The sequence below is a fragment of the Lissotriton helveticus genome, chromosome 4_1, assembly GCF_964261635.1.
Source record: "Lissotriton helveticus chromosome 4_1, aLisHel1.1, whole genome shotgun sequence".
NCBI lineage: Eukaryota > Metazoa > Chordata > Amphibia > Caudata > Salamandridae > Lissotriton > Lissotriton helveticus.
The window spans coordinates 2,042,176,845-2,042,188,864 of NC_136063.1; positions in this window are offsets into that span (position 1 = coordinate 2,042,176,845).

Sequence of the window (12,020 nt, forward strand, 5' to 3'; positions counted from 1 at the left end):
TGGCCGAGATCTCTATTTTTTCTGCGAAAAAAGTGGATTTGGCCACGTTAAGGGCGGATTTATATTTTTTTAGAGAGAGTTTATATTTGGTTTTTCTCTCTTCCTCGAAATGTTTTCGCCACTGTCTCTCCAACCGTTTACATTCTTGTTTTAGTGACCTTAGCTCAGAAGTAAACCAAGGTTGTTTAGTGGAGCCTTTCTTTTTTGAGATGTTTATTTTTGGAAGCACCTTATCCAATGATAATTCAATCCATTGGTTAAATTCCACATTAGCCCTGCCAATGTCCTGGTTGGCCTGGGGTTCGCTCGTGTTCAGTGCCTCTATCCAGTCATTCATGTCTAATTTTGTCCACCGCCTACTCAGAGTTTTACTGGGCAGTTTTGCTGGACCGGGTGTGGGTGTATTCCAGGTGAAGGGGATGAGCATATGATCTGTCCAAGGAATAGGGTATGGCTCGGCTGATGTTAAATCCACGATGTTTGAAAATATAGGGTCTAAAAGGTTCCCTTTAGAGTGGGTGGGATGGAAGACTATCAGATTCAGTTCACATGCCGCAAGATCCTTAGTTAATTCAGTGGCAATAGTATCTGAGGGGTTATTGAAATGAAGATTCAGGTCTCCCAGTACTATGAAATTGGAGACCTTACTAGCCAACTCTATAGTTGATTCAATAATTCCTTCCTGGAATTGTCCAATGGCGCCAGGTGGACGGTAAATTAAGAGTCCAGAAAATGACACTTCTGGGGATACAGTGATAGCAAATTGTGCACTTTCACAATCAGGGATGGAGCTGTCGATCATACGACAGGTTAGAGACTCCCTACATACTATGGCTATCCCTCCTCCAACTTTAAGTTGTCTATCCCTACGTTGTATCAAATATCCCGGAGGAAGAGCCTGGACAATATCTGGGCCAGACGTGGATCCCAACCACGTTTCAGTTAAAAAGAGAATGTCAAGTCCAAGATCTTGGATTAACAAGGAAATTTCAATGGCATGTTTAGGTAATGAGCGGCAGTTGACCAAAGCCATTTTCAAGATACCTTCTGTTTTAATTGTGTTAATGTCCGCTTCCGTGGTTCTAAATGGGCAGTGTTGACAGAGGGGACGGCATGCCGCTGGATTTATAGAATGAATGCAAGAGGGCGGCAGGATACTCTTAAGTGCAAGGAGAGTCAGGCGGGAGTAGGTCTGTAAAGAGCTAGAAGAGCGCTCAGAGATACTGGCCCCTGGGCCCGTCCGAGCGCGAACGGGTGCAAACGGGCTTACCTCTGGCGCACCTCCGGCACAGGTCCGCTGTCCGCGTCCGCTGCGCGGAGGCATGACTGACCGTTTAAATAGAGCGAGTAGAGCGCTCGTTCAATAGCGCCCAACCTAAGATAGCCGCCAATACCAACAATCCGGGACCCGGTGACTTAGCCTCGAGGACGGCCAAGCTGCGCCTGGAAAGCGGGGAAAACTGATTTAAAAGTGCTGGCGTGTCCTAATAAGAATTATCGACCCCTAAGTGTGCAAAAAATGACTCGAGGGGGGGGGGGGGGCGGACACAAGGGGAAATTCAATACACAATTACAGGCTTATTTGTTAAGGGTTTAAAATAGCGTTTTCAGTAAAAACGACCGCTCAGGAGCAGCCTTAAGCGTCTGTATGGGCAATCTCCTGATTTGGTGGAGAGCCCTTCCTTAAATAGAGCGAGTAGAGCGCTCGTTCAATAGCGCCCAACCTAAGATGGCCGCCAATACCAACAATCCGGGACCCGGTGACTTAGCCTCGAGGACGGCCAAGCTGCGCCTGGGAAGCGGGGAAAACTGATTTAAAAGTGCTGGCGTGTCCTAATAAGAATTATCGACCCCTAAGTGTGCAAAAAATGACTCGAGGGGGGGGGGGGCGGACACAAGGGGAAATTCAATACACAATTGCAGGCTTATTTGTTAAGGGTTTAAAATAGCGTTTTCAGTAAAAACGACCGCTCAGGAGCAGCCTTAAGCGTCTGTATGGGCAATAGCCACAGGGCTCCGATCATGAAGCCCAGTTTGTTCTGATCTTCCTTTAGAATTATTACTTTCACCCTGCACTAAATATTACGGCTGTATTACACTGAATATGAAGGCTGGTTTACCACTTTTCACTAATTCTCATGGTTATTCGGTCTCTAGTTAGCATTTCCACTGTGAGACTGACATTAATTTACTATTAAAATGAAACTCTCAACCAGCTCTGATTTTTCAGGAAGCATTGGAGTTACGGGATATACTTAAAAGTTTTATCCCATACTTGCCATGTTAAAATCGAAATTACGAGTCCAAGAATGCTAAACTGTCTTGAGTAAAATGGCAGGAATGGCCGATATGTTATGAATGCCATGGAGGCTACTTGGAAGCTGTTCAAAAGAAACATTTTCACCTCTTCTCAAATGGGCATGTAAAACTGCTTTGAAAATTATGTGCAACAGCTGATAATCCCCAATGGTAGCTAATAGAAAGCCAAAACCAACATCCTTGCCAGCTCCACACCATCCCTTTGCAAACCGTGCAATAATGATTGATGTAGGACTGAAACAGTGCAGCCCAGCACTGAAATCCGCCCCACAGAAGGGTTTCTGAGTGGGTGAATAATCACCACATTGCAGGACGGCCCGGTAGCATCCAGGACATTGTATTGTTGATATAAATACCAACGAGGTCACCGGCAGACTGGCTAGATTGTTTACCGGCAGTGCAGCAATGCGCAGAGAAAGCCCTCTTAGCTGTACAGATTTCAGCAGCATGGGCGTCCGCAGAAATTTTTCCAGGGGGGGGCAAAAGGTCAACATCATCACCATCCTGCGACATGATGTGTGCCAGGTGGGGCACAAGAAACAGTGGAGCGCAGGAGGAGCCATGGGGGGGCAGGGACCGGGCTACATATGACCTCATACACCAAAGGGTTTTTGTGCTGCAGCCATCTCTTTCTTTTGTGGCTTTTGGTAGATATTATTCACACCTTCTAGAAGTAGGCATCAGAAAATGTACTGCATTACACTGCAGCCCTATTTTTGCTGCATAATTTAGTTAACACTGCGACATCATTTTGGCCTCCATTGCTGCATAATTATGTGGCCCCAAAGCAGACAGCACATGTTAAAAGTGCTTGTGCTTGAAGCAGAGACCCGAAAGCTTGCAAACTTAGTTTGGCGTGTGTGAAAATCCTGCATTGCCGATCCCTGGTGAGTTGCAGGTACTTCTGCAGAAACAAGGTGAACAGAGGTACCAGTGGGTGAGGCGGACTAGCCTCAGTGTCCAGTGACCGACAGAGTCACTGTTGCTCTAGCGTGTGCTGCTTTGTAGGCCTGCCCGCAAGACTGAAGGTGAACTTCGGTATGGATTATGGTCGACAGACCTACAAGGTTAACCCACTCTTGCCACATCTAGGGACATGCTGGTGCTAAGACACCAAGGCTTCTAAGGTCTATCGGGGCCTTTTCAGGTCTAGCATGGGAATGTGCTCCCATAGGAGAGAAGGCTGAACCTGGTTCCCCAGTTTCAAATTCAGGAGCTCTGGCCATATTGCCACATCTTCTCCCCCACTGAAAACCATACCCTTCCACTTAAAGAAACTTGCACTCCCTTTAGATGCAATCCAATTGTGTCCCACAATAAAAACGCCTGGAAGCAACTCAATTCAAATTATGCACTAGACAAGAGTAATATTCTGAAAAAACAGTAACAACCTCCTGGAAAAAGCAGACACTCGCAGGGAATGCAAGACTAAGTAAAGTATGTGAAATGCAAGCTGGAACAACATGCTTACCTTAATGCTTGTGCACTCGTTATTCAGAAAGCAATGAGTGTTTTTGCCTGAAAAGCTAAGGACATAACTACTGAGCCCATTGCTTAAATCCTTACAAAACATAAGGAGTATGGTTTAAAAGACCACATTCATGAACATAAAGCTTCAGTACACTACACATTTCATAAACTAATAAAAGGAAAACAGCTGATAAGATCACATGAAACATTTTCTACACCACGCATCAACCAGATATCACAGTACCTCCAGGAAAGGTGAACTTCCTCACCTGAGGAAAAAAATGCTACTCAACGACGAGAAAAAATGAAAGTAGTGCTTCACTGGGAAAGTCTGTTAAGCGGCGCTAATGTTTTTGGGTGTGAATAAAACCAATCTGGCAACTTTGTGACCACTCTGTCTTGCTTTAAATTATTTAGTTTAAGCTACAACATCTGTGGGTTGTGGTTCAGCCTATAAATAATAGTTTTGGTCTTGTATGTACGATCTGGAAGTATGGTCCAACAGTGATGTGGCAGGGGTATGGCAGCACATTATTGTATAAGGTGAACTGTGAAGGAGTGTGAGAGGCAGGGTCTCAATTTGCTTAAACAAACCAGTACACTTTGTAGCAGAAAGCACTTGAAATCAGATTGTAGAGAATAGCCAGGTGTTTATTATTTTTAGCAGGAAAGGTGTTCCAGAGATGAAATGTTAGCCAATTGAGGTATACACATTTGAACTTAGAAGCGCCTCGAACATTGAAAGAGCTCTACAACATCTGCAAGGCTTGCTTTTTTTTAAATTATATTTTTATATAGCGCAAACTTGACCTAAAGGTATCAGAGCGCTTTACATGAGCACCAGTTGCATTACAGATGGACACATTCATTTTTTTATCAATAATATATAGTATAGTTTTGGGGAAAAATAAACTTTACAATGTATGTCAGTTAATACAAGCATCGTCATTGCAAATTGTTGTTGAAAACTTCATTTCGAAAGTGCTGTAGTTAATCACGGCCAGTGTTTTTAGTTCTTTTTGCTGGAAAAGTAGTTTATGACTTTGGCATCGACTACAAATGGGGTAAAGTATGTTGAGATTTTACTAAACCGTGTGAATACCAATACTTAGAGTGAGTGAGTTATTTATCTGGTGAGACAAATACTTCCAATTATGAGTTTTCTTCATATAAATGAGGAATTACGTGTGGAATTTGGGGCTTCCACTCAGTGGCGGCTAGTGGCATTTGAAAGTGGTGAGGCGAATCATGGCAGCAGGTTTCGGGACTCACGGCTTACCGGAACAACCATGTAGCCCTGTACCCCATGCCTCTGCATTTCAATGCCACACAGATCTTAATTTAAGCAGGCACGGGTTGGAACAAGAATTGAATCGAGGGCAAAGGAGACACAAGCCAATCCATTCTCAACCTTCCTTCCAGAAGTGTGAGACTCGTGATCCTTGCTATGTGACATTCAGAGCTGCAAATTTGAAAACAAACGCTGGTGTAACACAAACCACAACTGAAATCTAATACTTAAAATGGAAGCTCATGAAAGACATTCCAGCAGATTCAGCAGAGGCATAATCGTGAAAGGTAGCTGGTCCAAAAAATTTCTCTCAATGGCTCCGTTGCCACTTGCCTTGTGTACACAGTACTGCCTCTGCCCCCTCCCCCAAATGAAGTGAGTTGCCCAAGGTCACACAAAGCTAAGAGGTATAAATGAGACTTCAGTAATGGTGTCTCGATCTGAAGGCAGCAACCTGACCTACAGACCGACTGCCCAGCTTTATGTGGCTTCAATAAATCATTAAAAAGAAAATGTGTACATTTCAAGCTTACTTTCAAACATACCCAATGTGTTGTATCTAAAGCTTAGCTTATAGCACCTTCCGTTGTAAATAGTGATACAAAACACACAGAACACATATTTCCAGTGTTTGGTTCACACCAGCATAAAAAGCAATAAAGTAGAAAAAACATCACCAGTTCGACATAAGATGCAAAATAAACTTCTTGGTGTAATGAAAACAAAGCCCAATTGCTATTCTAACGCTTACTGTAGGGAGAGAATATTCCTATTTCCAGCCAGTGAGAACGGCGACTCTGGAACAGGCTGTCTGACTGCAGGCTTGGTCCCCGCAGTCGATGGGGCCTGTTTATTCAGCAATATGCAAACAAAAACGCCACTTTTGCACCTTTCAGTTTCATTCCATTATAAGCACATTCTCCAGTACGGCGGGCTGGGTGATCCAGGGGGGGGCAAGTGCCCCTCCTTGCCCCCCCCTGCGGACGCCACATGTTCAGCAGTCTTTCACAGCAAGGTGACGGGAAACGTAGGGAAGCCTTCACAGGAAACCAGGAAGAAAAGGCAGCAAAAGTGGAATGCAGGAGCTTTGTGCCCGCAAATTTTGCTGCACTTCTTGCAATCTCAGCTGCTGTCCCCTTCATTGGTGGAACGTCACTGGTGACGTGCGCGCTGATTGGAGAAAGCAGGAGCAGCAGTCAATCAAAAATCCTCCTTTGAAATGGGTGATAACTTGCGAAGAGGGACAGAGGAAAAACAAGACAACATAGGTAGATTTTTGGGTGGAGTGCGCGTCCCCCTGGGATGGTTATGCCCCCCCCCCCGGGGGGGGCGCGCCCCCACAGATTGAAGAACACTGCCCTAAGGTCAGTAGGCAGTTGGCTACTGACCTTGAGGACCCTACACCTTCCCCTAAATACAGAATATAGGGGGCAGCCCTGAACCAGGAAGACAGATTCCCACAACCTATGAAGAAGAAGGACGAAAGAAGACGCCCAGTGGAGGAGACTGCAGAAAAGAATTGACTTGGCCCCAGCCCTACTAGCCAATCTGCAGTTTCCAGAGATCCTGTTCCAAAAGTAGACTTGTCCTGCAGCCAGCAACCTCCAGAACCCCTGGGAGGACTGACTGCTTTCCACAAAGACCGGAACACCTGTGAACAGCAGCTTTGTTCAAAAGAATCTCCAAAGCAAGACTAGGAGCCTGCTGAAGACAAAGAAACCCAATGCCTGGAACCACCACTGCACCCTTCACCTATGGCCCAAGTTCGAGTGGCCCACCAGACCCTGCAAGGTACCCCAACGCTGCAGAGTATGAGTCTACCATGGGTTGAACCCTCCACACTACCGGACGTTGCCTGCAACTTCTGCAAGGAGACCCCCCAACCGTGAGTGGCACGGTAAGGTGAAATCCGACCTCAAAAGGCACTCTGGCATCCAGCCACCCTGCGCCCTGGAGAAGAGAACCCGAGGTGCACCTACGTCCTGGAGCCCTCCAACTTATCTGCCCAGCTGTTGGTTCCTCCAGGAAGATTTCCTGGAACAAGCCTGCAGCCAAAATCCAAAACCGGCAACTCCCATTGAAAATAACAGGGCACCCGATGCCAAAACAGCACCTTGCACCCGGCCACCCCTGTGGGTGGACCTTGTGTGGTAACTCGGATACCCTTTTGCCTGAGCCTAACACCAGAAGCTTTGCTCCCACAACCTGTGGCTTGCTCGTGAGCAGCCACCAACCAGAAGCCCCCTATCCCGAATGGATAACATTGGGTCTCAGAACTCTGCACGCAGTCGCCCTAGTGCTGCTGAGGGTGCTTTGAGAGTGCATCCTTGACCCTGGGGGAATCCTGGTTCTAACCACAGAAAACCAACTGCCAAATGTCTTACCGTTAAGTCTATAACATTGTTTTCTCCCTTAGGACTGCATTGACTGCTTTCTTGTGAAAATTGTTTTAAGTGTGGAGTTAGTTTGTATGACACCTTGAGAAACTACATATACACAAAAACTGATTTACTTGCCTTTGATTTAGGAAATGTCCCAGTGTGATATCTAGGCATATCACACTGATCATCTGCGGCGTACCCCAAGGTTCATCCCTCAGCCCGACAATGTTCAACATCTACATGGCCCCGCTCGCCCGCGTCGCCAGACTACACCACCTCAACATCATCTCCTATGCCGATGACACACAGCTGATCCTCTCCCTCACCAACGACCCTCCCACCGCCAAAACCAACCTCCACAAAGGAATGAAAGCCGTCGCCGAATGGATGAAGAACAGCTGTCTGAATCTGAACTCGGACAAGACGGAGGTCCTCATCCTCGGCTCCACCCCCTCAGCCTGGGACGACTCCTGGTGGCCGACTGCCCTGGGAACAGCACTGACATCCACCAACCACGCACGCAACCTGGGATTCATCCTCGACTCAACACTCTCCATGACCAAGCAAGTCAACGCCATCTCATCCTTCTGTTTCAACACCCTCTGCATGCTCCGAAAGATCTACAGGTGGATCCCCACTCACACAAGAAGAACAGTTACCCAGGCCCTCGTCAGCAGCAGGCTGGACTATGGAAACGCCCTCGACGCGGGAGCCCCGGTCAAACTGCTGAAACGGCTGCAACGCATACAGAACACCTCCGTACGCCTCATACTCGACATCCTTCTCCACAGCCACATCTCACCCCAACTTAGAGACCTGCACTGGCTTCCCGTCAACAAGAGGATCACCTTCAAGCTCCTCACCCATGCACACAAGGCACTGCACAACACCGGACCAACATACCTCAACAGACGACTCACCTTCTACACCCTGAACCGCCAGCTCCGCTCCGCCGACCTCGCCACCGTCCCCCGCATCGGAAGAGCAGCCGCTGGCGGCAGACCCTCTCCTACCGCGCCGCCAAGTCCTGGAACACCCACCCCATCCTCCTACGGCAGACCGAAGACCTACTGACCTTCAGGAGGCTACTCAAGACCTTGCTGTTCAAGCACCCCCTCCCCTCCCCTCCCACCATCCACCAGTGCCTTGAGACCCTCACGGGTGAGTAGAGCGCTCTACAAATGTCTTGATTGATTGATTGATCACACTGAGTAGAAAAAGTAACTTCAAAACTAACCTGAAAAGTAACGTACAAAGTAATCTCAAAAGTAACTGTAAAGTAATTTTTGACTGTTGGCTTACCTGTAAACAAACCAATCGCATTCAACTGCATTTCAACTGCATTCAACTGCATTACACCTGCAAAGTACTATTTCACTTACCTGCACCAGGTCTGGCCTGGTTCTAGAGATAAAATATAACTAAATAATATTTTTATACAAACAAATTGGTTTGAGTTCAGTCTTTGAGTGTGTGACATCATTCCTTTCCTGTGTGTGTACAATAAATACTTAACACTACCCTCTATTAAGCCTTACTGCTCGCTCACACAACCACAAATAGAGAGTAAGGTATTATCTACTTTTACCTCTGCCTACCTCTGGGGTCCACTGGCCTCTGTGCACACTACACCTTACTTTGGTATAGTATATTCAGAGCCAGCTTCCTACAGCAACCCTAACACAGCTAGTCCTTTAGGATGACCTTCAAAATCCTGATAGGCCAGAAAGGCAGGACAATGTGGCCATGGGTTGTGGGGCTGCAGAAGAAGACTGACCCCAATTCTGAGCTTGACAGGAGAAGTCTGAAGACCCCTCACTGCTAAACTCTAATTCTCAGGTAATAGTACAGAAGGTACAGAGGAAGGCCCTAGACGTAGGTCCCCTCTTATTCCTCCTGGGAGGGTATAAATAGTTCAGGGGAGGTCTAGGTCCACCTCTGTGAATTAAACTTCTTGTCACACTTTCATAGGGACCGCCATGTGTAGTAGAAGGGAGGACTTCTTAAAAAGGGAATACCATCTGCTCAGCCGGGAGAGAGCCAAGCTCAGAGTCAAGAAGAAACAGTTTGCCCTAGATTAGTAGACCCTGAAAGTGCAGAAGGAGAGGAAGAATTTGGGATTAGGATCCCATGGTGGGAGCACTAGCGAACCCAGGGTCAGGGAACACTCCTTTGACACTAGGAACCTGAGCAGGATCGTCCCTCCTTACCAGGTGGGGGATGACATCCATAAATGGATCACTGCTTTAGAGAGGGCCTGTAAGGTACAGAAGGTCTCTCAAAGACCTGTGGCTCTCCTTTGCTTACAAAGGTAGAGACAAACTTCCCACTGTTAGGGAGGAAGATGCAAATAATTACACAGTCTTGAAGAATGCCCTCATAGCTAGGTTTGGTTTAACCACTGAGCAATACAGGGTTAAGTTTAGGGATACACAGAGGGTACACACTCAAGACTGAATAGATTGTATAGACAGTGCTATCAAGGCTCTGAAAGGCTCGCTTCATGCAGGTAATGCGAATGATTATCAAGGACGGTACAATTTACTAGTGAGGGAGCACATCCTTAATCATTGTTAAAATCGGCAAGTGCACCAGTATCTGATATACTCAGATCTGACTTATCCCCAATAATTGGAAAAGAAGGCAGACAAATGGGTTTGTACCAGGGTGAAACAAAAGTCTCAAGGTGGTGGTGACCAGAAGAAACAATATTCTTCTAAGGCCCAAGAGAAAGATGGGAAAATTCGAAAGTAAAGAAAGAGTTGGTAATCCCTCTATGCCTCTCAGTTTTACCACTATCTTCAGTTGCGCCATGCACTCCATACGCACATCTCAGAAGGGACCTCCTTGCTCAAATATAGCCGCCTGAAGCACAGGTTATGACTGGTAATTTGGGGAAGGGGAGGTTTTCCCGCATTTATCGTTCCCTCACAAATATTACCCCCAATTCCTCTCTCCGGGATAAATGGGAGGGTTGGATTGGCCCTTTAGATGATGCTGATTGGAGGGATGCACTGAGGGCCCCTAAAATAGTTACAGCTTCTGTGCGGCTCCGATTAGTTCAAGTATACTACTTACACCCGGCCTACCCCACGCCATTGCGCCTTCATCGCTCTGGGCTCCAGCCTGATGCTTCCTATCCCCACTGTCACTGCCCCCAAGCAGATTTTTATCACATGGTATGGCTCTGTCCCGATATTACTCATTACTGGGAGCTAGTGACCACTAAACTTACCGAGGTCCTGGGCTGGGAGGTCCAGCTGAACCCGATGAACATACTCTTGAGAGTTACTGATAGTTTGGATGGGAATAGGGCAGAGAAGCTTTGTCTCACCACGGCTCTGATGGTAGCTAAACGAGATATTGCAGCCCTTTGGCTGGACCCGTTGGCCCCTTCCATGACATGGTGGCACAGAGGGGTAGGTTGTTGTGCAGCGCAAGAGCACCCCATGTACGCTGCCCGCGGCTGCCCTAAACAGTTTCGAAGGGTGTGGGGTAAATGGATGGGGTGGTAGAAGACTTAACTTCCTGAGGCTTCCCTATGGACATGGTTGTGGACATTGTCGCTTGTTATTCCTAGTCGGACTCATGTGTGTGAGGGGCTTACTCCCCCCCCCCCGTTTTGTCTGTCACTGTTGTGTGCTGCTCATTGTGCGAAAATTGACTGTGTTTTCATTGCTGCATACATATTAATCGAAAATCAATAAAGTTGGTTATTAAAAAAGAAAAGAAAGAGTCTTCCGAAGGTCCCTGGCAGGAGGAACATACCTACGAACCAGAGTAAGGAAAACTGATTAGGAGTTCTGGTGTGTGCCTCACCGAGTCGACCCTTTTGTCTATTTTCAGCACTTTCTGGGAGAAAACCGGAGTGAAGGGCAATATTCTTTTGATTCAAAGTCTCCAGCCTATGCGCAGTGTAGCTCCTTAAACTGGAGCAATCTCCAAGGTGACCCCACCTACCAGGAAAACATCTTCACACATTCAGGACCAATAGAGGCCCGAATAGGCGGGTCAGGAAGAGAGACGGGAAGCGAAGACAAGGGCCATGTGAAGGAAGAGGATCGGGGGTATATGACGAAGCTTGAAGAAACGAATGTACTCCTAGTCCTAAGTCAACCGAACAGGAGGACCGATCGGCCGACGTCTTCGGCAAAGAACCAACAACCGGGAGCAAGTTGCAGCAAGCCCGCCTACGTCATCACGATTCGTCGGGCCTCACTTCTGGAGGAGTATGGCTTGCACATGTATGTGCACTTATCTGGGGGTTAACTGGGAGGTGGAAGGGAGATGATAAAGCGCCACAATCTAGAACTAGAGATTAGAAATCTGCTGACCTCTGTTTATGGAGACAACCTTACACTTGGTGACAGGCATAGGGCTTCTGGTGAACTCCCTCACCCCCATTCCACTCATAGTTGCAAAGAGTGAACCTAAACACTTACCAGTGCCACTTCTTTCTTTTGAGGAGAGCCGATATTGGTCCTCCAGAAGAAGGAAACCTGGAAAACTAGAGAAAATTCAAAGAGATAACAAGCATTATCACTTTGAAAACAGAGAAT